The sequence below is a fragment of the Dama dama genome, chromosome 18, assembly GCF_033118175.1.
Source record: "Dama dama isolate Ldn47 chromosome 18, ASM3311817v1, whole genome shotgun sequence".
NCBI lineage: Eukaryota > Metazoa > Chordata > Mammalia > Artiodactyla > Cervidae > Dama > Dama dama.
The window spans coordinates 66,991,388-67,017,595 of NC_083698.1; positions in this window are offsets into that span (position 1 = coordinate 66,991,388).

Sequence of the window (26,208 nt, forward strand, 5' to 3'; positions counted from 1 at the left end):
ATGTGCAATATTCTAGTACAGTTTATTTGCCCCCTGAGTGTCTAGTAAAGAGTGCAGAAGGGTGTAGGTCTCTGGAGGTGAAATGAATCCAAAGGATCCTTTATGACTTTCCCATTTCTACCCCTATCCCTAACCCCACTGGCATCTCCATCTGAGAAGGGAGGGTTGAACTCTGAGTAGTTTGAAGAGGATGGTGGGGGGGTGGGGTGGGTGGGGGAGAAGGTGTGTGGTTGCCTCTCCAGGTAAACTTGGATAGAGCCTTGAGCTTGTAGACTTGGAGAGGCTGATGAAAGCAACTATTGCCAAGAAAACAGGCTGCTATTGGTCAAGCTTCTCTCAGTGTGTTAAATATTTAATGATGCATTTTATTGTTGGAAGGATGTTATTCATCAGCTCAATTTAGTATGTTTTTATGAACACATTAAAAAAAAACAAAACACCTTACCACCTATTTGGCTATACAAATAAATTTTATCCTAACAGGGACCTTGGTGAAGAACATATTATGTACGGATACTTATATACCTTGCAATGACTTTGGCCACCCTTAGTGGATTATGTCATCAGGCTGTTCCTGGTTCCCCCAACATATACAAGAAGAGAACACACCTCTTTTACTTTCCTCATGGTGTGTAAAGACTAAAGTGATGCCGTTCCCCACCAAGACTCCAAGTTCTCTGGCAAGCTTCTGTAGAAGTGAAAATAATGATGATTTTATTTTGATTATTATAATTTGGTCACCTGAATTTAGAACCAGAAGTGAAGCAGACATTTGATGGTGTCATGAATATTGTGAGTTATATGATATCTACTTTAATTCACAACCTATGAATAAATTCATGTTGTCTTTTTCGAAGGTCATATATCTCTTTTGGCTCAAATCCTGCCATGACACATACCAAATGTGTTCTTTGAGGACCTTTTTCTCTCTGCTTAAGAGATGACTATGAGAAAGCATCTGGTCTAGATGTTCAGAGTGGCTGAAACCTCTCTCTTCTCCTTTTCCACTGTCCAGTCTCTCCTTTTCTTACCTAAACTGAATTCCATTTCTTCACACTTGATTTCAGAGAGATCATGCTGCACAAAGGGACTGCAGAACTCAGAGGGAACTTTTGACAAGCGCTTTGGCATAAGGCGGTAAGAAGGAGGTGGGAGAAATTGAAGGGAAAAAAAAAGTGAAGCTAAGAATGAAGAGGAGGGAGTACCAGTGATCACGGGAGGAGGGCTTGGTGATCAATTCCCTTTAAAATTCCTGAAACAAAGGAGACTTGAGGCATTTAAAAGAAAGGCAAACCATGGAACTCAATCATAGTTGGAAAATTACAGGAGAGCGTGTTATATGAGCACTCCACAGTGTCAGGATATTCCATCCTCAGAGGGTGTGTGTAAATCCACTGATCGGCTTGATTAAAAACTCAGGAAAAATGAAAAGAAAGGAATGTGCTTGAGTAGAATTTTTCACAATGCAAGCTTGTTTTTTAGCTTGGTATATCTCAGATTGAAACTTAGCCAAATAATTGCTGGGAAAATATTTGGTTAGGTTTCGAAAGACTGTTTGAAGAAACTGACTAGTTGTAAAATGGAATATTTGGAATGACTGTCTGGGAAAGATAAACTTAAAAGCTGGAGAGGTGTGCTCGGAAGACCAAAGGGAACAAAAGGGCATAGAGGAGGGCACGGTATTTTGTGTTCTTGAGAATGAGAGTGAAGGTGTCTAAGCAATAGCTAATTTGCCAAGTTTTGAATTGTGAATGTTTTTCTTGATATGATTTCCAGGAAGGATTATGACTTTAGTCTTTTATGCAAAGTGGTGTCTTATTATAGAACAAAAGGTAATAGGCTTTAGTTGCTGTATCTGAAACTCTGAATTCTGCTTCAGGCATCCATTTCACGTCTAGTTAACTGTAGAAATAAAATTGGAGGGAATTTGGCCTTCAGGTTATAGGGCTGGAAAATGCTTTGAGAGGCCTTCTGGTTGGATTACTTCTAAACCCTCCCTGACAGATGAAAATTTATCTTATTTTTAAATGTTCCCCAGAGGAAGAGTGTCCACAGACTCCCTTAGTAACTCATTCCAGTTTTTAACGATCTCCACATTCAGGAAATTCCTTCTTCTGTCTTACCTAAACCCGCTCTGCTGCAGCTTAAGTCCATTTTCTTTTGACCTGCCCCAGAAGAGATGGGAAAAAGAGGTCACTCGTCTTGCATCAACATCCTTCCACATAATTAAAGATAAATTTTTAAACTCAAAATTTTCTCTATCTCCTTTTCTTTATCACAGCACATCTCCCCACTCCCTTCAGCCTTCCCGGAGGGGTTCCATCTTTCAATCTCTTGTTCACCTTTGCCGTAGCCTCAGAAACTCACTCTGCTGTCTGAAGTCTAGCTCTGGGCTAGGAGAGAAGAGAGACTGGCAATGTATGTCCTCGCATCTTTCCCTGGAACAGAGCTGATGGAAGAGGTTAAATGGTAATGACAATGTTTTAAAATTTTTAATATTTTTCTTGCCCACATTATATTTTTTGTGTTTAAATTACATATTATGTTTCCTTGCCCTTATTATATTTGTTTTCAAAGTCGAATTGTGCTCATACAGTAGGTCTGTGGACATTAATAAGGGTATATATCTTTAGGTTTTGGAAGAGCAAAAAAGAAGAAAAGTAGGACAGTATGTTCATACAATATACTAAGAATTACTCTGTATAATACAAGGTTAAGTTCAATGGTGGCTTCTAGCACCAGGCTCCTCTGTCCATGGAATTCTCCAGGCAAGATTACTGGAATGGATAGCCATTCCCTTCTCCGGGTGATCTTCCTGACCCAGGGATCAGACCCAGGGATCAATCCCAAGTCTCCTGCATTGCAGGTGGATTCTTTACCATCTGAGCCACCAGGGAAGCCCAGATAAGCAAAAGGACCCCTATTTTTGCTCATGGGGTCCTTCCACTAAAAACAATCATTTCAGAAGATATCCTTTCAACTCTGCTCAACTGATATTTGAAATTTTCCATGAATCCCGTTCTCTGCCCTTGGGTTAAATCAACTAATCTTGCCTTCATTCTTGGGGATGAGACCCTAGATCCTAGCTAGATACCACTTTTACCAGAACATTACGCAACTACTTCCAGGGCAGGCCTTGACTTGCTTTCTTGGGCATCAAAACTTTTAGCTAAACAAAGTAATATATCTTTTATAATTTATTTTTGTGTTAAACTAAATCCATTTCTTATTTGTTTGCCCAGTGTCCAACAAATTTCAATATTTGGGGATCAGAGACTCACAGAGATGGCTTTATTGTAATTTGCATTTTTCCTAATTTCTAAAAGAACTTGAGAAACAATTTGAAGCATTCTTAGATTTCCTTGTAGTTTTCAAAACATGCTTGTGAGGGAGTTAAATGAGAAACAGGTGCTTAAAATAAACTATTGCTATTTTTATGAATCATGTATTTACTCTTGTGTCTTAGCAACATATCATAGCAGTAATCAAAGTACAAACAGAGTAGCTACTTGTCAATCACCATAAAGCATGAGTTAATGGCAAAGCAGGACACAGTGCTGGAAGAGAGGGTCCTAGAGGCTTCTAGGACCCCACATGTGGTCTTTAGGACTCCACAAAGTCACCCATGCTTATTCTTATTCAGTAAAGGGCCCCTATCATGGGACAGGCATTAGTCTAAGTACCACGGTTACTGCCCAAAATAAAAAGAGACAAAAATCACTGCCCTCAGAAGAATCTACATTTAGTTTTTGTTCCTACATTTATGGCCCACAGCACCTAACAGAGTTAGAAATTGTACTTTTAAAATGCATTCCTTATTTTGCAGCCATTAAAAATGAGTATTTATGAGAAATTTACAATCATGTAGAAAATGCTTCCTGGGTTAAAATGTTAAATGAGAATTTGTATATATAAAGTTGTATTTGAATCTGTTCTAAGTTAGAACTGAACACAGCTATTAATTATCCCTTTTAACACACACACACACACACACACACAGAGGTTACAATAAACAGGCATGTAGAGAAGACTATAAGAAAATACAACATAATGTTAACGGTGCTTGTCCTTGAGTAAGGGATGACAGGAAATTCTGCTTTGTAATTTTTGAATCTTTCTTTTTTGGGTAGTAATTACATATCATCTTTCAAATGGAAGGACACATGTCCATTGAAAGAAAATTACTGAAAATTACTGAAAAATCAGAATTTTAGTAAACTTGAGGGGTATTTTTCTAGGGCTTGTTTTCTAAGAACCGGAGGCTACAGGATGATCCAACTGGATTTACTGTTTCCTTTCTCAATGAAAGGGCTTTGGAGTTTACTAATCACTGCATTGAAGATTCTCTTATTTACCACTTTAGAGGAAGTAGAAGCAAGAAGGTTGAGTCAACTGGTTCTGTGTGTGCAAACATACAGAGGTTGTCCAGCTTTGGGTGGTTGGTACACTAATGCAATTTCTATTTTGAGAACCCACATAAGATGACTGTTTAGCACATTCAAGACTGGTCAATCTGGAAGGCAGGACTCTTCTTTTAAATTCCTGTTGTCAGGACATCTGAACCCACCACCCAACACATGGATAGTAAGTTAAGGAGGAAGCAAAAGCTGCCTGGGTGATTTCTTCTTCTTTTTAATAAGAAGGAAACTCAATCAAACTTTTGCATACAAATATGATAAAGTTCTGTTGCTCAGCTTTTAATGATAGCATGGAATTCTAAGTAAACATGGATGAAATACAACTTGTCAGCACAAAAATACCGCCTGTCATAGTCATTCGTGTATAAAATATGACCCGCAGGTTTGAACCATATGGTTACATGAGTTCTAATTTACGTGGCATCTTCTTAAGTCAGCAGAATGCGTCCTGGCCTGCCTGTGGGAGATGGAGTCAGCACCTCACTCAGTGAAGTAGAGAGGGCTCCTGGGGGGTCCGGGGGTAGGGTGGGGGGTGGGGTGGGGGGTCAGGCCAGTTTCAGTTGCTACAGTGAGGCTGGAAGCGTTGCAAAGTGAATAGCATGTCCCCAACACGATATGGGCACTTCTACCTAGAAGCTGGGCTGACCAGCCTGTCTCCATGCTTAGATTGGAAAGTCTAACATGCAAAATTGAAAAATATTAAACATCACAGCTTGTGACTTAGGTGTTCCTTCTGTTCCCACTGGGGTCGGGGGAGTAACACAATCCCCTCTCAACTTGCGGAGGGGAGCAGACATTTGGATGCTGTTTTAAAGCAATGTTTAATGAAGTGAGAAAATGTATTTCCAGCGTTGTGCTCCGTGGCACATATACACAAGCCCAGAAGTGCACAATGGACGCATTTTGTGATTTAGACATGAGTGGGAAAAGCCAAGGAAATGCCATTGAAATAAAAATCAGACTCGAAAGTCTAAGCTGAGCCAGAAACAGATGGACTTTTTGCTACTTAAGAAAGAAATTCTTCTGTCTTCTCCTCTTTTTCCCCCTCAAGCTGTGCCCTGTCACTATCATAAGGTGACCTTTCCTCTGGGTCTCCCTGAGATGCTTTCAGTGAACTGGCCAGAGCAAGTGACTCTTGACCTTTCTGCAAATTCTCGGGGAGCCCCAGGGCTCTCTGTCTGCCCTCTGGGTGGTCCCCGAAGACCGGGCTGCAGATGTCTGCTCCTGATAAGTTTGAAGACCAGGGGCGGGAAGGGACCCATCACGAGCTCTGTTGGAAGGTTAAGTAGCTGTCAGGCCAAGTGCTGGGCCCCGAGCAGCTGCTCATGCTGGGAGACAGGACTTTGGGCTTCAGTGTTTTGGTTTTTTGGCAGGTGTGGGGGAGGTTCCTCTTGCTTTTTGAAGATTCCTTTTCTCTTGCCACGGTCAGCTGACAATGAAACCTTCCAGTGTTGACATTCTGCTGAAGGATATTACCAGAACTAAGACTCAGATTAAGGCTCAGATAGTCATTCTAAGTGGGAAAGATCCCCTGAAGGAGGGCATGGCAACTCACTCCAGTATTTTTGCCTGGAGAATCTAGAGGATCCTGGTGGGCTAGAGTCTTTAGAGTCTCAAAAAGAGTCAGACACGGCTGAAGTAACTTAGCATGCATGCATGCATTCTAAGTCTCCAAATGGAGACTGCCATTCACATTGCTTTGGAACAATAAACAGAGCAGGCTTCTCAGGAAAGAACATTTGTCCAGCAGATATAAAGGGGGTGTAACTGACCAAGCATAAGGGAGAAAATAAATCCAGAAACCATTGATTTTGCTGCTAATAAATCGTTATCACTACAGAGAAGCCATCTAATATTTGAGTGCCTTCTAAGTACCAGGTGGTCTTCTCAGACGACGCAGTGGTAAAGAATCCACCAGCCAATGCAGGAGATGCAAGAGACGCAGTTCCATCCCTGGGTCAGGAAGATCTCCTGCAGTAGGAAGTGGCGACCCTCTGCAGTATTTTTGCCTGGAAAATGCCACAGACAAAGGAGACTGGCAGGCGATGGTTCATGGGTCGCAAAGAGTCAGACACAACTGAGAGACTGAGCATGCGCGCACACTAAGTACCAGGTACTGACCAGGCAATTTCCGATCTCACCACACTCCTTCACCACACGCTGTGAAGGCGCCATTTTTGTTCCTCTTTTAAGATGAGGAAACTAGTTCACAGAGATTTGTGCCCACATGTCCTTGGGCACAAAGCTAATAGCCGCTGAGCCAGATGACTCAGTTTTGTCAAATCCCAGTCTCATGCTCTTTTCCTTATACCATCACAGTAACGCTGTTTCAAGGGACTATTAGGCTAATATTTAAACTTAAGGATATGTTTTCATTTCTTGTAGTAAACTGGAATTCACTTATGATTTGAGGAGAGGCATCCTACATGGGGTTCTCCTGGCAAGAATACTGAAGCAGTTTGCCATTCCCTTCTCCAGCGAGCCATGTTTTGTCAGGCCTGATTCACAGGAACATGCCCTTCAGCTGCTCCATGTAGCTGGATGACATGCCTGGCACCCTGGCTGTCCCACTGCTGGTCCTCGTTGAGCATGTGAACGTTCACCTGCTGCCAGGTGCCGGTCAAGGTGCCGCCTGGGGGCCAGGGCAAATGCCCTGCTGGAGTCAATGGATATGAGTTTGAGCAAACTCCAGGAGATGGTGAAGCAGAGGGAACCCTGGCATGCTGCAGTTCATGGGGTCACAAAGAGTCGGACATGACTTAGCAACTGAACAACAACAATCCTATATGGGAGAGTTTTCTGGACAAAGAAGTTCCTCTCTGGTCCCTTTAAGTGCATCCTGCTTGTCTGCATAGACCAATGTTCACTTGTGTAAAATCCACCCCAGGAATTTTGTCTTCAGAATTCCTCTAGCCACTTTTTTGATGGTCTGCTGCTCTGCTCTTTTTGCTCTCAGATTCTTTTTTTTTTTTTTTTGGCTCTTCAGTTTCTCCTTTTGGTTATTTGGATTCTGTGTCTTCACTGCTGTTCTCTCTACCTTCATTGCAACAGCCTGGCTTGACCTTCCCCTTCTGGTGCTGCCACTTACCCTTGCATCTGCTCCCAGGTCTCCTGTGTGGCTGTAATGGGCAAGGGGAACTGGAGGCAGCAGCCTGGCCTCCTCGGTCAGATAAAGGCCTGTACTATAGCTAGTTTGATTGTTTTTCAAACAGAAATACCCTGATGATGGAATACATCCATGTTGTTGTTTTCTCAACTAATAATTCAAAACATTATTGTAATAAGATGAAGCTGTCAGGCCATTGAGAAACTCAAGACCAAAAGTCTCTTGACAGTTCTGCTGTTTTATTTTTTTGTTTATGTACTTTTGTTTCTGGCTTTTGCAGCAGTTAATGCTGTTTCTTTCTACTATCAATGAACCTTTTTATGCACAACTGTCTCAGTCAACCCTGAGGTTTTTATCACGCCTATGGCATGAAGGGCACAGGCTTTTGGAAAAGTCTGTTTTTTAAGGAGCTCTCCTTTGCTTGAGTGGGGTGGGGGGTAGGGCTTCCCTGGTCGCTGAGACAGTAAAGAATACACCTGTAATGCAGGAGACACCGGTTCAATCCTGGGTTGGGAAGATCCTCTGGAGAAGGGAGTGGCTACCCACTCCAATATTCTTGCCTGGAGAATTCCATGGACTGAAGAACCTGACTCAACGGACATGAGCTTGACCAAAATCCTTAAGATGGTAAAGGACAGGAAAGCCTGGCATACTGCAGTCCATGGGGTCACACAGAGTTGGACACGACTTAGCTACTGTACAACAACTCCTTTGCTTTCTTGCTTTTGTTAGTCTCTGTCCTACAAGATTAATATTGCCTGAAGGGAGTGGTATCAACCAATTAAAAGCACTGAAGTAAAATGAAGTTGCTCAGTCATGTCCAACTCTTTGCGACCACATGGACTGTAGCCTACCACGCTCCTCTGTCCATGGGATTTTCCAGCCAAGAGTACTGGAGTGGGCTGCCATTTCTACTCTGAGGCAAAAAACATGTTCACTTTTTCTTTTCTCATAGATCCAGGATTTTGGAAGATTTGATCTGCAAATTCCACTTATTTTTCCCGTTATTCTATTAATCCCCCAGGGACACAGTTGTTAAGTGGCAGAGGGAGATTTGAATCCAGGTCTGTCTGACAACACCAGAACTCTTGACCCCCATGCTATGGGTCAAACTGAGATAAGCATTAGGTTGTATGACATGCAGTTGCCAGCATTTTACAATTTTTGACCTACAAAAGATGGCAGTCATGTATAGTTCCACCAAACAATATTATTAGTTTAATTAATATAATTTTTGGCTGAACCAATGCTTTATATGTGGCCTAGAAGATTTATTCTGGAAAACACACAAAAGTCTCCTGGGAAGACTTTTATAATAATGGTAATAACTCTAACATCACTTTCCCTCCTCATAACCCCTTACCCCATCTGCCCTGCTCTGCCCAACACTCAGACTTCCACAGGCTCCTTGGAGATGCAGACATTAGCTTGGGAAATGGTAAATAAATTAGGTGTAAAATATGAATTCTGCCTGGTGTGATTTTTTTTTTTAAGCTTAAGAGTTCAAATAGGATTCTGGGGACTTTTCACTTCTACATGGTTTAATTCTTTGTCACCAGTTATGGAGTGAAGATGAAGCTTTGAAGAAAAAGAGAGTATATGATTGGAGGAAAAGTCTCACAACCTGGGATTGTGTACACTCTGAGTGAAGACTGAGATTGCTATCATTTCTAACTATATGATGGCTTCCTGTATAGAAGTCATTCATCATCATCATCAAAATAGCTAACATTTATTTGTTTTATATCTTGCAGAGGACTCTTCCAATTGGATTCTCCTAACATTCTTGTGAGACAGATAGCTTCCTAATTGTGCAGATAAGGAAGCTGAGAGGATTTCAAGTCCATGGGGGTGGGATCTTTGACTCTAGAGCAGAGCTGTCTGATAGATCTTTTTACCATGATGGAAATGTTCTCTACTTGTGCAGTTCAGTATGGTCACCACCAGCCATATGTGGCCATTGAGCACTCAAAATGGGGCTAATATCACTGAATTTTAAGTGGCTAGGGGCTCCCACATTACACAGAGCATCTCTAAAACCTGTCCTGTTCTTTTCTTTGCCATGCTTCCTCCATTTAATGCAGAAATTCTGAAGACTGAAGGAAAGAGAATGAGCACAAACTCCAGGATCCAATTCTTTGGCTACAAAAGTTTTCCAACACCAAAAGGAATTACAGGAGGTTACCTATGAACCTTGCATGATTTCCCTGTGTAAAGGTTGCTAGGCTGTGGAATATTCTGATTTGTCTGGGGCTCTTAATTATGTATGCTGTCCTCCTGAAAACCTCCAGGACAGGCTAAACCAAACTCTCTCAGTCTCTTTCTAGCCATATGGTCTTATGACAAACATGACTAATTCCTGCTCTGTATGGTCTGAATCTTGTTAATCTGCCAACTGCTTAGTAGCCATTATAAAGCAGCTTTATCTGGAGATTCTCATTAGAATGTGAAATTAGTCTAAGCCTAAACTACATTTTGCCAAATCCCCCCTCAGTCTGCTCTTGAAATAGAGCCTGTTCACAATAGAGCTTTTGTTTCTTGAGTGTCAGGCTGTCTTCCATGAGGCCAGATACTCTGCTTTAAATATTTTTTTTATTATTTTCAGATATATAGCATCATTTGCTGTAGCCTAACCTTTGATAGCATTATACATGTGTATATTTTTAAAATTTCAGGTCTGCACCAGAGGAAAAAATCCTTTGTTGTCCAATAAATAAATGATTTTATGGCCTCATAAAAATAATTTTAAAATATTACTTTGGTAAATTTCATCTGACCTATTGATGCATCTAATTATTCCCTTGTCATTAAAATTTCTCAAATTGTCAAGAAACCACTTTGCTTTTCTATGCTCTTCTTCAGTAGCGGTAAGTGATACAAAGAATCAGAAATGGACAGATTAAAACAAAATTAAAAATAACATTATACTAAAGAGGAGAGATATGTATATGTGGTTCCCCTAAAAATTCATAACTTATTTGTTAAATTATTAGGTTTTACAAACCAGTTCATGCTAAGATGAAAAATTAGAAAAATCAAAAAGTTAGCCAAAGACTTTCTTAAGTGACAAAGTTTTTTAAAAGTTTTTTTTTTTTGAAATAAACTTCATTTCACCAAACCACTCTTTACTTAGTGAAATAAAGACAATTTTTAAAAAGGGAAAAAGAAAATGAACATTTTCTAGCATCATCCTTCTTAGGAAAAAAGGGTATTATGAAACTGAAAAAAGGAGGAAACAAGGTCAAAATGAAGAATAACTACTTAAAGTGAGCAAATTTAGCCTTATAATGATCACTGCAAGGTCTTTTTCTCACTCTGACCCAGACCTGGAAATATGACATGTTGGAAGCCGTTTGTAGTATAGAGTAGAAAAGTAAGTACAGAGAAGAAAAGTAAGTACAGAGAAGAAAAATAAAACTCCCCTTGAATTCCATCTTGCATACTGTTCAATTATTTTATTATACTTTATCAGGATAGTTATGACTTTGTTTGTAAAAAAAAAACCCTGCATTTTCATTGATGATTCATTTCTTGGTGCTCCCTGCCTCTGCCTTCTCCACCTCCCTTTCTAGAGTGTTTGCAAAGCTTGCCTAAAGGCAGAACAATTTCAAGTACCATACTATCAACACAGTTTTTAGAGTCACATAAGATTTTTCCATCTTGTTGATTTGCCTTAAAAAATATTTATCAGTCCAACCAAAACACGATGGGAGATAACTTGAACAGGAAGTGAGTGCCACTTGAAGCCGTATTTTCCTCTCTCCCTGCCAAGTACAGTTACCAAGCAGTAGGAGGAGTTATTGTATGCTAGGTAAGAGCTTGGGGTTTGCAGCCTACTGTCTAAGCATATCCTTATACTAGTTTGATAAGATTCTGAGTGTCGGTTTGCCCATCTGCAAAATGGGATGTCTCTGTCTTCTCACTTATTAAAGTTGTTGTGAAGATTGAATGTCAGTTGGTTTGCACAGGGTCTGGACCATGGTATGGGTGCAGTGAATGGCAGCCATTGTTATTTTTATCTGCAGGACCCTGGGCACTGGGTGGAAGGTAAAGAAGCCTTTGTGTTTGTCATTGTTTGGGCTGCATTGTGACTGCTCACTAAGTATCAATACTAATCATCAGAGAAAGTGGGTGGATGCTCTTTGGAAAGGGCACGAAGGGTCTGTGGAGGGCAAATGTCAGACTCTTTGATGTGCTTCTGGGTCATAGCTAGCTTCTCAGAAAACTCTCCGGACTCGAATTTGCCTTCTGCTGAATGTCGAGGTTTTCTGAGGCAGGGCATCTAAGAGGGAGAAGTTGAGAGAAAGCACAAGTGTGGGTGGGACTCCCCACAGAAAAAGCTGCCCACGGAATGCAGCAGGGGGTGGGGGGAAGGGGAGAGGGTGGTAGGGGTGTGGGTGGGACCTGAATCATCAATTGCTTTTTGTGAAGCAGTCCAAGATCTTAGATGCTCCTTGGGAGGGCTTAGCTTTCAGAGAAGACAAGTTCCAGAAAAAAGTTTGTTGCTTGAGGAAAAAAGTGAAGATATTTTTCTTTTTATTCTGATTTTGTTTTTGTCGAGGGACAGGGGTAGGGTTGGGGAAAGATGGACTAGGTCATAGAAGCACTCAAAACTCCTTTGCAAATCTACTGGGCTAGAGCAGGTTTCATATCTCATGTTCTAAACAAATATTAATTTATTTTATTTTTTTCCATCAGAACTGACTTGATCTTTGTTGGAGAGTTTTTGGTTAAGGGGAGAAACCCATTTTTTGCTGCAGATAACAATCTCTCCTTTCTTGGCTGTTCCCATCCCTGGGAAAGAACTCTTGGCCACCAGCAGTGTTCCATATGGTATTGTTTGAATCTAGAAACAAGGGTTAACTGCAATATTGAGGCTATAACTTGAAAAATTATTTCCAAATAATAACACCCCTAAGCTTTATTTTCCCATCTTTCAAATGGGGATAATAATAATACCTACCTTATAGGGTGTTTGTGAAGAACAAATGTGATAACGCTTGCAAAATATTGGGCATGGCGATGGAGGAGTCAGCCCCAAGGCAACGTCTGTTGATACCGTGATTGTCACCAGACAAGTGCAAAGATGCTTGGCATCTCACAGCTTATGTCGCCGATTTCTGAGCTTGGGACCAGTGCATTTCCTTTTGTCACAATTTTCTGCCCTTAGGAACTTGTGGGGGCATGTTCCCCCAGCCCACACCTCAGAAGCCAAACTAGGGTGGGTGATAAAAGAAATTGCTGCTTCCAGTAAGCACGAACTTCCTAAAGTGGTGTCTTTTCAACACATTTTAATACATGATGACTTGAGATTTGTTCTACTTATGATGAAAAGATACTGGACAAAGCCATGAGAAATATGTTATTGTAAACAATCAAAGCAGTCAGAGGGTGAAGGCTTTCTTATATATTCATTCTCTCACCTACCTGTGCTGTGGGTCCTCGCCTCTCCCCACCCCCTCACTCATGCAGTTACAGGAACACGTCTGTCCTCAGCCTCCAGGTACTGGGGTCTCAGGTCCCCTTTCCTCCCCAGGAGGGTTGAGTCATGCTTTATTTGGAACCTGGGGCTATGTGAGCCCCCTCTCCCATAGTCGTAGGAAATGAAGGTAAAATGAGGCGAAGGTGCTTAAAAGTCTTAATAAAAGTAAAAAAATGAAGCCTGTCAGTAAGTGGTGCCTCTTTTGAATCTTCCAAGCATGGTGATAGACTGTGCTGCATCTGCCACATTTTCACCTTTGTGAGCAACACTTACTAAATTCATGGTTAGGCTCCCAGATGCATCCTGTGGCTATGAAGCAGAGTTTGTATGAGGTTTCATTTTTGTTTTTCCTGTTTTGACTAATTATTCCACTGTAAGGACACAGTGCATGCCTTTCAATCTAGGGAGTATTCTGTTTTCCCAATGCCTCCCAAAGCTGTTTATCAGAAAAAGCTGGGAGCCGGGTTGGTCAAACAATTATAGACCTTACCCTTAAGGATAATTCACTGGATCTAGGGTGGAGCCTAGGGAAACCTATTTTCATCACCCATCCTGGGAGATTCTGATGGGGTCAGTTCATAGACCCGTGTTTAGGAATTGCTTTATCAATTATACACACACACACACACACACACACACACACACACACTGTCTGTCTCTCTCTCTCTGTCCTGCTTTCCAGCAGATAATAAATCCCTTCACAGGATCAGAAGCTCGGGGCCTCCCTTTTCCAAAGGAGACAGCCCTCAAGAAGATTTTGAATGATAAGAAGCCAGGCCTGGTCAAATTCCCAAGGATGGAATTTAACAGTGACTGATTACTCATCATCGGCTATTTTAATGTTATAATAAAGATGAATGAGAACTTGGGAGACGATCTCTCTATAACTCACCTATAGCAGTCAGTGCCCTGTTGGCCATGGGGTAGGCTGCTGGGCCCTGAGAAGGGCACTTATTAGTTAATAGGTATGCATTGTGCTTATAGAGTGTTTTATTAAATGACAAAATTCTAAACATACAAGAGTCCTATTTTGTGGCCCATATGCTGACTAAATTCCCAGATGACTTTAATAAGCAAAAGGCAGCTCATTAAAATTACAGTAGTTTTGCAGAGAAAATAGCTCCCCAGAGGAGGAGAAGAAAACCACTAGGCTACTAAGTTGATAGTCATCCCACGAGCTCCTTCTTTTGCTCAAAGCTCACCAGTGGAAGAAAATCTGCTGTTCTGAAAAGGCTTTGCTCCTTCCTGGCTTGTCCTCCTCTGTCTGAAAGACACTGCCTGCTCTTCCTAATCAGTTCCCTCTTGTTGACCTGGAAGCAATGGAGAAAATCACAATTTTGTGTGCATTTTGCTTAATAAAGGAGACATATAATATTAACCATTGGGAGAAAATGAGTTGTTTTCCCATTTTGGTATAGAAACCTCAGCTTGCTTTCTAACAGATGATATTGTAAAGCGATAATTGCTTACTTCTATTAAATTAGCAAACTGCAACCTTTTGTTTCAGTTAGAGGTTACTAGAATGTTTTCTTTGCCCTCAGAAAAAGCACTGTGCCATGCAGACCAAAGGGGCAGTTTCTGAGCTCCTCTCTTTTTCCCCCTGTAAGTTCTAAGTGCCCATATGATGCCCAGACAGGCTCAGGACACAGTTCTCACTGCCTTAGTGTTCACTCTTTGGAGACAGCATCTTGAAGATCTCTTTCCAGAGCACATCATTATGCAAGTGTCCCTCATCCTGAGACATGGGAAGAGTATTTAATAATGCCGGAGGTGATGAGCCTTCCACTTCAGCTCAAGTATGTGCTTTGTCTTAAATATAGCATTCTAGGACCCTTGCCATTGCAGGTCCCTAAGGAGACCTTAGTCTTTAACTGACAAATTATGCAACACAACAGAACAAAAAATACATTATATTAAATGATATTATATTATACTGTACTGTAGCTTATATCAGTGCTATTCAAAGAAACTTTCTGTGATGATGAGAATGTTTTATATCTGCTCTATGTAATAGGCAGCTACATGTGGTTATGGAGCACTTGAAATGTGGCTAGTGTGACCGTGGAACTAAATTTTAAATTGATTATTTTTTTTAGAATTTCTTTTTTCTTCAGCAACTTAAAGTTTACAGCAAAATTGAGAAGAGGTTATAAAGACTTCTCATGTACCCTCTGCCCCAACTCATGCACAGCCTCCCCCATTCTCAACATCCACCACCAGAGTGGTACATTTGTTATAATTGATAAACCTCCATTGACACATCATCATTGCCCCAAGTACATGGTTTACATTAGAGTTCACTCTCAGTGTTGTACATTCTGCAGGTTGGGGGAAATGTATAGGAAGGATCCATCACTAATGGTATCCTACAGAATATTTTCACTGCCCTAAACAATTCTCTGTGTTCTGCCGTCTCATCTTGCCTGCCCCTACCACTTCCACCATCTACTCACCACAGCCACCGATTTCCTTGCAATTTCCATTGTCTTGCCTTTTCTGGAATCTCATAGACTTGGAGCCATATGGTATGCAGCCTCTCCAAATCGGCTTGTAAGGTGCATTTAAGTTTCCTCCATGTCTTTTCATGGCTTGATAACTCATTTCCTTTTGGTGCTGGATAATACTCCATTGTATGGATGTGCCAGTGTATCCATTTACCTACTGAAGGATTTTGGTTGCTTCCAAGTTTAGGCAGTTATGAATAAAGCTGCTGTAATATCTGAGTGCAAGTTTCTGTGTGGACATAAATTTTCAATTCCTTTGGGCAAAAATCAAGGAGTAAGATTGCTATGTCTTTTAATTTAATTTAATTATAATGAATTACAGTTTAAATTGAAATAGCCAGATGCACCTAGCAGCTACTGTATCAAGTAAGATGGTACACATACTAAAGCTTTTTCTGAAAGAATTTGAAACAAAGTAGGGCAAAACAGTATAACTTAAAAAGAGAGGTTAAAAGGATTAAGAAAAGCAAGAGTGAGGTCATTTGGAGCCAAGAATAAAGGCTCAAAGGGTATGCCAGCATCTACCTCCATTATGAATTGACCCTGACCTGGACTGTGTTTTCTAACAGAGAAACATATGAAAGAGAAATCTGGTCAGTTACCCAAATAAAGACGCCAACCCCCCTCTCCCCCCACAAGCAAACCATTTGTTTAGGAGAATTACAAAGTAATTGTAGTTCTAAGACCATCACTTCCACTCATCACTATGCATGAGTGTGGATCATCAGACATATTTGGGAGCCTGACACTAGAAACTAAAAACTTGGCCTTATTGTTTTCTGAGTGAAATCAGCTTTCTGAAGAATGAGTAGAAGAAAATGACTTTTCTCCTCTGAGGCAACTTAAAACAACATGGAGGCAGGGGTGGTGGGAACCAGTATAAATTTGGCATAAATTCAGTTCCCAATCCTTTATGAGGTACTATCAAGTGCAGACCACAGTGATGTGCTGGGGATACAAAGTGAATAAAGTAGACACGCGGGGAACCCATATGCATTAATTATAAGGTCTTCATAAAGTGCTTTCAGAATTCAGAGCGGGGGCACCTGACTTAACCTGGGGTGTCTGAGTGAGTGAGTGAACCTGAGGGCTGATGTCAGGCAAGGGGAGGTGAGATATTATGTCCAAGTCTTTAAGAAGAATTAAGAGTTAAGACACAGACAGAAGGAGAGTGATTCTAAACAGAGAGAAGAGCATCTCAAAGTGAACAAAATCAGAGCAGCTCCAAGGGACTGGGCTAGAAAATGCTAAGTTGGAGAGTATGTAGGAAGGTGATGTCATCAGAACCACCAAACTTTCTGAAGAAACAAACATGGCAGCTATGTGTGAGGGCTCAGTCTGCTCAGAGAGGCGTACAACAATTCTTCTGACAAGAAATGTACTCATAACGGTCAAAAACAAGATGCTTGTCACATGCCTTGAGCTCATTCAGACACAGGTCGGGGGAAACTGAGAGACTTAAGTTCAAGTAATATTGTTATATTCTCTATCAAATGTGGGATCCAGGCCAGAGAGAGCTTTCTATAGTAAGTTTTCTTTTCCCTTGGACTTTATCCTGTATGATATATTAATGTTTTGATCTGTCTGTTGAGAAACATGCTGTAGACTAGAAGCAACTGACATTTTGGTCTTGGAGTAACTGAGTATGTATGGCTACAATCTGAGGGGGATAGAAATGATTTTTTCAGCGGCATATCTTTGTTGGAGAGATTATAAAGTCTGCTGCAAACATGAAGTCACTGAGCCTTCCTCTTTGCATGGAAAAACGTGCTTGCATGGCCCTGAGATGAGAAACACTGAGATGAAAATTGAACTTCATAGGTTTGGAGAGATACACACCAGTCACGTACCAGGTGCTCCCTAAAGACTGGAGACAAATACTGTCCACTTTAAGACACCCACAGTTATCTGGCCTCTGGTGCTCACTCTGGAATTCAGTGAGTATTTAGGAAATGCTCAGCACCAGACTGTGGGGCATAGTGAACAACAAGACAGAAACAGGTCTCTGCTCTCATGAAGCTCACGTTCTGACTGGAGGATTTGACAATAATCACATTAAGCAAGAGAATGTAAGATGGTGGTTCATGCCATAAGGTAATTTAACAGGGTCAAAAAACCGAGAATTACTCTACAGGGAAAGGTAGGGCGAGGTGTCTCTGTGGAAGGGACACTGGGCAGATTTGAATGAGAAGGAGGCAATCGTGCCTCCAAGATCCAGGGGGAGGGAAGAACAAAGACTTTTAGGAAGGAATGGGATTGGCAGGTTCGCTGAGTGCTGTGGGATGATTCTGGCTCTCAAGGTTTCTGAGGGTTCTGAAACAGCCTGTCCTAATTTGATCCCAGTTCCACCACATACACATTATATGATTTTGGGCATGTGACTTAACCTCTCTAAACTTTTTTTTTCTCTGAAAAATGGGAATATTATACAATCTACCACAGGATGTTTTTATAAGATAAAACTAGTAGAATATCTGACTAAGAGTGAGCTTAAATAAACATAGCTCTTCTTTAATAATTGGTTCAACAGAATTTTGCTGAGCATCTACCATTTGTGCACCCACTATGGAAACCATTATAGAGATTCCTCAAAAAATAAAAAATAGAACTACCATAGAATCTAGAAATGCCACTTCTGGGTATATATCCAAAGGAAATGAAATTATTATCTTGAAAATATGTCTGCACTTTGATGTTCACTGTAGCAGTATTTACAATAGTTAAGACACTAAAGCAACCTGAGTGTCCATCGTTGGATGGATAGATCAAGAAAATATATTTACTAGAATATTATCCACCCATTAAAAAGAAGGAAATCCTACCATTTGTGATAACATGGATGGATCTTGAAGATATTATGCTAAGTGAAATAAGTCAGATAGAGAAAGACAAATACTATATGATCTTACTTATATGTGGAATTGAAAAAAACTCATAGAAACAGACTGGTGATTTGCCCAAGGTCAGGGTGGGGTGGGATGGGAAGTGGGTAACATGGGTAAAGGTGGTAAAAAGGTAAAACTTTCAGTTTAAATGAATTTAGTCCTGGTGTTGTAATGTACAGCATGGTGACTATAGTTAACAATACGTATTATTTATACAAAGATGACTAAGAGAGATCTTAAAAGTTCTCATCACAAGAAAAAAAACATAGCTATATGAAGTGATGGATGTTAACTAAGCTCATTGTGATGACCATTTCACAATATATACATATATCAAATCATTATGCTGAAAAAAATCATTATGTTGTATATCCTGGACTAATACAATGTTATGTGTCAACTATATCTCAATGAAACTGGGAAAAATAGTGAAAAAGAATTTTTAATTGAGTAATTATAAAACCCTGGGAAGGTTTTCTGTAAAATGAGACTACTATTAATTAGCCTATCTACAAAAAAACAAGGTTCTGGAGGGGACAATATATGTGAAAATTAATTTCAAGTCAATAGGTGAAATAACAATGCAAGGACTTGTAAAATTGTAGTCAGTGGCCTAGAAGAGTAGGTGGAGCTAACACATGTTTAACCTAGGCACATGGAGGAAAAAAATAATAATGATTATTTCAGTATATTTTTTGAGCATCTGTTTACTATGTTTCAGTCTTTATGCTGTGAACTTATTGCCAGGGTATCTTCTTCTGCTGTGAGCTAGTTCTAATGTTTCGGGAAAGAGTTCCCTCTTTAGGCTATGACTTTAGGATTGAAAGAAGACATATTCACAGGGGAGAAACTCTTTATTGCCACATCACAGATGGTGTTTGTGAGCTAAATGTTGGGTTATTGTACCTCAAAACATTTATTTTCCCAATAATATTTATTGAATTCCTGTTCTATGCTAAGCAATATTTTAGGTACTGGAGATGAAGAGAAAATAAATAAAGCCCCTGAGCTCATGGATTTTACAGACTCTTGGCAAAGAGTTATCAATGTCTAACTTGATAGAGATATCAACAGATAATCCTGGAAAGACATGAGATGCACCTATTGTAACCTTTTTCTGGGCACAACAAACACCAGATGTTTGGAAGAAGGATTCCACTTGGCCACCAAAGTTTTCACCACTCCAAATCTGGAACCCAGTTTTCAGGGTTCAACAGGTGGATAACATAGGAAATTGCAATGGCAATCTAAGCCATTGGCTCATTTTCTTGATCAAGGAGAAAATTCCATGGCAGCACATTGTGTATATGAAAAGAGCTTAAGTGTTGGAGTCAGGCAAACTTGGGTGTGAAGGCTGTTCCAAGTCTTAAATCTCAGTTTCCTCCTCTGTAAAGTGAGGATAATATCTACCTGCATTTTTAAGCAAATTAAATGAGATAATATAAAGTTTCAAGCATAGTACCTGATATTGGCTTGCAATGAATGCCACTTTCTAGCACTCTCCTTCCTTAGCCACGTATACCCCAACCACCAACACACATATAAGCTCAAAATAGCAAATCTCAGCAGTGAATTTGGCTCATGATTGAGCTCAATGATAGAAACTTTGTTGAGGCTAGAGATCTGAGGCATCATATGTGGAATATATTATCCCAGGTGCCCACCACCTCCTGGTCTGAGATGAAGTCTTCTCAGTTTTAAAAAAGGGAGAATGATGGCTAATGACAACAATCACTCAGCTGGTTGAGAGGATTAAGTATGATAAATATATAAAAGTTGTAGCATAGTGCCTGGCACAAGGGAAACAAACATGCCTATTATTTATATGCAGATATTTTAGTCTCACCACATAAGATTCCCAGACCAAACTGTCATTGTTGATTGGTCTCAGGAAAGAGTCCACACTCATGGACTGAGAACCCCCTTGTCCTAAATAGGAAGCTAAAAGCAGGTAGGCAGACTTTAATCTCATTCACTCTTGGACAATGGCAGTGTGCTGTCTCTTGGCAAATAAAGTCAAATAAAGTGCAAATAAAACATCACTTTGGACATTGGACAAACAGCGTGTAGGATTAGGTATGAAGAAACAGAAACTTACAGGGTGTTTTCTTCTAGGACACAAATGGGTAGAAAGTCAAAGAAAACGAGACTGTTTATGAAAAATTCACATTTTGGTTTGCTAAATAGAAATTGGAAGGACTGACACTGAAGCTTTAATATTTTGGCCACCTGATGGGAAGAGCCAACTCATTGGAAAAGACCCTGATGCTGGGTAAAAGGAGTTGAAGGCAAAAGGAGTTGGGGACGACAGAGGATGAGATGATTAGAGTCATTGACTCAACGGACATAAATTTGAGCAAACTCTGGGAGATAGTGGAGGACAGAGGATTGGTGTGCTGCAATTCATGGAATCACAAAGAGTTGGACACTGTTTACCAACTGAACAAAAACAACAAATAAAGAATCCTAAAAGTATGAGTAGCACTATGCTTGGAAAATCATTCCAAAAGTATAAGTTTTACATATATATATACATTCAACAAATATTTATTAACATCCCATATTTTCAGAACAATATTTTCTGACATTTTATTCTAGGATTGCAGACACCCATTTCATTGTGTTTCTTGCGTACTCATCCCTAGCTTATTCTGAAAGTGTAGCTAAAACTTCATCTAACTACCAAAAAAGTCAGCATATTAATAAGAAATGCATGCCTTTTCTTTTGATTAAACTTCACATTTAAATTAGTAAGACTCAGGAGAATGCAGTGGACATTATTGTCAACATAATAATATAATAGGTGATCCAGAAAGACCTTAACCAAATTTGTGCTAACTGTACAGTAGGAAGGAGACGGCTTAGGCTTTGCCAAAGTCAGCAGTTCCCAAACCCTTCAGGAAAGGACAGAATCTAGTCTGAATACTAACTTACATATATATATATATATATAATTTTATATATATAAAAATATGTATGTATAAATATGCTTATATAAAATATATATGTATATATTTTAGTTTTGACTTCTGATATTTATGATAATGTGTAATGATAATGTTAATGATAGGATTATAACCCAAGGGATAAAATACCCAAGATTTCACATTGATCTAAATACATGATTAAATCAATAAATACATGAGAAAGAAGGGAAAACTCTTCCTCAGTGAGGAATTCCAAATAATAAATACAGAAGGAATGAGAGAAAAAGAAAATCCCCATTAGAACACCAAAGGAATAGTTGTTGCAGGCAACATCCATTGAGGAATTCTAAAAATAGTGGATGAAATTTTACAGAGAATTTTGCGTAGCCTCAAAGTATATTCTTCAAAATGTGTTTATTTCTGTGGCAGTTTCAACATGTGTTTTCAAATTCTTTGATTCTCTTCCTTTCAGGAACTGGAATTTAATTTGTCTCCCCTTGAATGTAGTCTGAACTTAGTGAACTGCCTCTAATGAAAAGGGAAAATTAGTAACACTTCCTTGAAATGTTAACAGTACCTTAATCAAGTGATCAAGGTCAACATTACCACTGATAAGACATGTGCAGGGGACACAGCACCCCTGTGGTTTTCTTTCCAAAAACCTCTAACTCAGCCGAATCCTGAGAAAGCATCAGGCAAACTCAAAATTGATGAACTCACAACAAAATGTCTGACTAGTCCTGTTCGAATATGTCAAGGTCTTGGAATACAAGGAAAGACTGAGGGACTGTCAAACACCAGAGAAGACAGCTACAGTAATGTGGTTCTCTGGATGGGACCCTGGAACTGAGAAGGGGCAGTAGTGCAAACACCAGAGAAATCTCAATAAAGACTGCAGTTTAGTTAGTAGTACTGTGTGTGCATGCTAAGTTGCTACAGTTGTGTCCTACGCTTTGTGACCTCATCGACTGTAGCCCGCCAGGCTCCTCTGTCCATGGGATTCTCCAGACAAGAATACTGGAGTGGGTCTCCATGCCCTCTTCCAGGGGGATCTTCCCAACCCAGGGATCAAACCCTGGTGTTTCTTACATCTCCTGCTTGGCTGGCCAGCTCTTTACCACTAGCACCTGATAGTACTGTACCAAGGCTAATTTCTGAGTTTTGATAATTATGCCATGGTTATGTAAGATATTGACATTAAGAGAAGCTGGGTGGAGGACAAATGGGAACTTTCCTCCGTGACACTTCCACAGTTTTTCCTGTCTTTTATGACTTTTGAAGAGTCCTAGCAGGTTATTTTGTAGGATATTTCTGGATTTGGGTTTTTCTGAATTTGATTTTATCTGATGCTTTATGCTTTTCTGATCATGTATACATTGCTCTTGTTGTAAACCAAAAAAATGCATAATTCAAATAAAAATATTTTCTCCATGGACATCACCTGGGCCATGTTTTCTGATGTTAAACACACTCCTTTGTCAGGAATTAATTTTTATATATTAAGCCTTTTCTAAGGCTCCGACTGTGGGCTTTGTGTTTTTTTGGTTCCATCTTTGGTGGAAATGAAGAACCATTTTAAGTTCTAGCCCCTTTCACAGGATTCAAGCTGACAGCAAAGGAACAGGTTGGCTTTCCTCGGTTTGGGAGGAGAGCAACTGGAGTGGCAGGGCCTCTCTTTGACCCATGCAAATGTGCCTCCGGGGTTGTTGAAATGAGGGCAGCCTCCTCAACCCAAGGTTCCGGCACACCCCCCCAAGCACCTTTCTCCCTTCTGTTGCCAGCCCTTAGGTGCCGACCTCTTCAGGTCTCTGCCTGTCAGACGCTTGCCTTTGGCCTGGTCTTACCCTCTCATTCCCTTTATAATAAAGGGAGTGGAGACTGTCGGCATCTCCAAATGCTCTCTCTGCCTTTTGAAGCTTTGAGAGACTCTTTGCACTGGCATAAATCAAAGGCAAGGGAGCTTATTCATTTAGCTCGTCAGAAAAATCCCACTGTCATCATGTCACATACAGGAGTTTATTCTTTTAATAGCTTTATTCTTTTCTTGTTAAGAAAGGAATTGTTCCAGGGCACTCATTCCATCGTGTATATTAGCCATTTCATTTTTCACAGAAGGGAAAAAAGGCCTTTCCACACATGATTAATACTGCCGTTGAATACCAGAGGAGCCGACCATGTGCTGGCTTTGGGCCATCCATCAGCAGTTTAGCATCTGTAATCTACACAGTGAGTCACCGCGAACATCATGAACAAATCACGGCTGCTGCATGGTCAGAGGAGCTTACAGACCTCATGTGAGCAGAGCATGCATTTTCCCTAGGGATTTTAACAAGAGGATGATCTAAAGGAAGGAAAGCCACATATGAAAAGAGGACCCACAGATTTTTGTCTTTAAAACTTTCCTATTAGATTCTTGCCCATGGGAGTTCAAAGCCCTGTCCTCACCCCTCGAGTGAAGCCTGAGGCTCATTTTTTTTTTTTTTTAGAAAGAGGGCATAAGCCTGTCAGAATGGTGTTGTTTGCAGAATCTCAACAGTGGCATCAACATTCTTATATTTTTTTCTCCCATGGGTCTCAATTGTGAGGGTACACAATTCTTGCTGCAACACCCAGTGTAGATACCTTCTATCAGGCGCTCAGGCCTGGTGGAAATAGCACAGTGTGTCTTGGAGTCAGTGGACTGAATTCGAGTCCCCACTTGAACCTCAGCCTTTGTCTCTGGATGAGCCACTTGCCCTCTCTGGCCTTCCAATTTCTCTGGGTTGTTAATTTCCACTGCACAGGATTGTGGGCGATGCCGTGGAGCAGGGCTCACGTTTGTGCTGGTGCCTGACGCATAGTAGGTCCTCCCAGGACGTATGTTTCTGCTCTTTCCTTCCTCTTTCCTCTCCAAAGAGAACAAGGTGTCTTGCCAGGATTAACCAATCAAGACAACTTTTCTGGAAGTTAGTTGAAGGGCAGATCCTTTAGGAGAACACGAACAGCTTTATAAATTGCCTTCAAAAGTCGCACCAAATCCTTCAGTCAGTTTTAAAGGAACTGTTTACCGCTGCATATGGCAGTCATTATTTGGAATAATAAACCCTCTGAGAATCTGAACATTCGTGGGCCAACAGATGGGTCAACCTGCTTCGCAATTTAACAAAGTAATTTATTTCAATCACTTGGACAGGGCATGCGAAGATTACTAATTCAGTTCACAAGCAAAAGGAGCAAACATGACGACGGGGCTGAATTGTGTAGCCATTATGGAAATGCACACCTGCTCAATTGGTTCTGAGACTGTCTTCATTTCGATTAGTGTTTCCTTTTCTTTGAAGGTGTGTATTAAATTGCTGTGGATTCTTCTGCTGAAACTCATGTGCTAATTGGTGTCAGGATGAGATAAAGATCTCACTGAAAATTTATACCATAACGTAGGTAAAATTAAGGTCGTCAAAGTTGGCTTTGGGAAGTAAAACAGGTGTATCAGAAGTATATTCTTATAATAATTGGGCAATGTGTTTTCTTTCTTCTTGAAACTGTCTTCCTAGGACTTAATGGGAAGGAAAAAGGCCAGGATCTTCTGTCCCTCATCTTCAAATTTGCTTCAATCTCTCACATCTTGACCTCATGTGACTCTCTCCATCCATTTTCTCTCAGGAAAGAGAAGGGAGCCAAAGGGAGTGAGGAATAGAAAAGGTGGTTAGAGAGATTCTTGGCAGAAGTTTGTCTGGTGTCCAAAAATGGGATTCAAGTTGTTAAAAAGAACTGGGGTGGAATCCCCATCGTCTTCTCATCTCTTCACCCTGCATCTCAACACTGAATTGAACAGAACTTCCATGATATAATGTCAGGAAGCTGCACACAAAAGATGGAGCTGGTTTGAGTTCAAGAACTGCCAGATTGTTACGTAAGGTTGCTAATGCTGCAAGACTGTGTTGTTGCAATTTTTGAAAGGAAGAAAATCTCTTTCTTCTATATGATCTTTTTCCACTTTGATGTCTGTAGTTATTACTTTGATATAGATGACTTCCCTTCTCCTCACCAGCCCTCCTCAAATGTTTATGAAGTTGCCTTTGTCTCTGCCAGAGGTCAGGCTGACTTACTGAGATTCTAACCCCATGCCATCCCTCAGATAGTGGGGATGTGAGTGAAGGGGCAGCAATTATAGTTGAGTGGCGAGATTGCTATGATTGGTGGTAAGAGTAGGTTATGAGCAGATCCTCTACTCAGAGCTATTAAAAGACACTTCTATTTTTTTTTAAAGTTTTCCTGTATATTAGGACAGTGAATAAATATCCCAATAGGGTTGAAAATTTGTGATATACTTTTAAAGTTTATATTTATTAAATTTTCAATACCCAAACAAATTCAAGGACTGTATATATAAACTCACTTAGAGGCAATGCCAGAAGTCTCAGTGTGAGAAATTTCATGAATATGAAGCCTGGGCCATGTGGTCCTCCTTCCTTCCCTCCCCAACCTCTCCACCCTCCCTAACAGCTCTACATTCCCCGCTCCCTGTTCAAACCATTTAGATGTTCCACCTTCCCAGCCCGCTACTCTGCCTCTTCCAAGAGCTGCAAGCTCAAAACATCTCAAACCAAATTTTGTTTTACTTTTTATTTTGACTTTTAAAAAAACTTTTTTTTTTGTATTGGAGTATAGCCAATCACCAATGTTCTAATAGTTTCAGGTGGATAGCAAAGGAATTCAGCCATACATACACATGTATCCATTCTCCCTCAAATTCCCCTCCCATCCAGGCTGCCACATCACATTGAGCAAAGTTCTTGTGTTACACAGTAGGTTCTTGCTGGTTATCCATTTTAAATATAGCAGATTGTACATGTGGATCCCAAACTCCTTAACTATCCCCTCCCCCCATTCTTCACCCCTGGTGA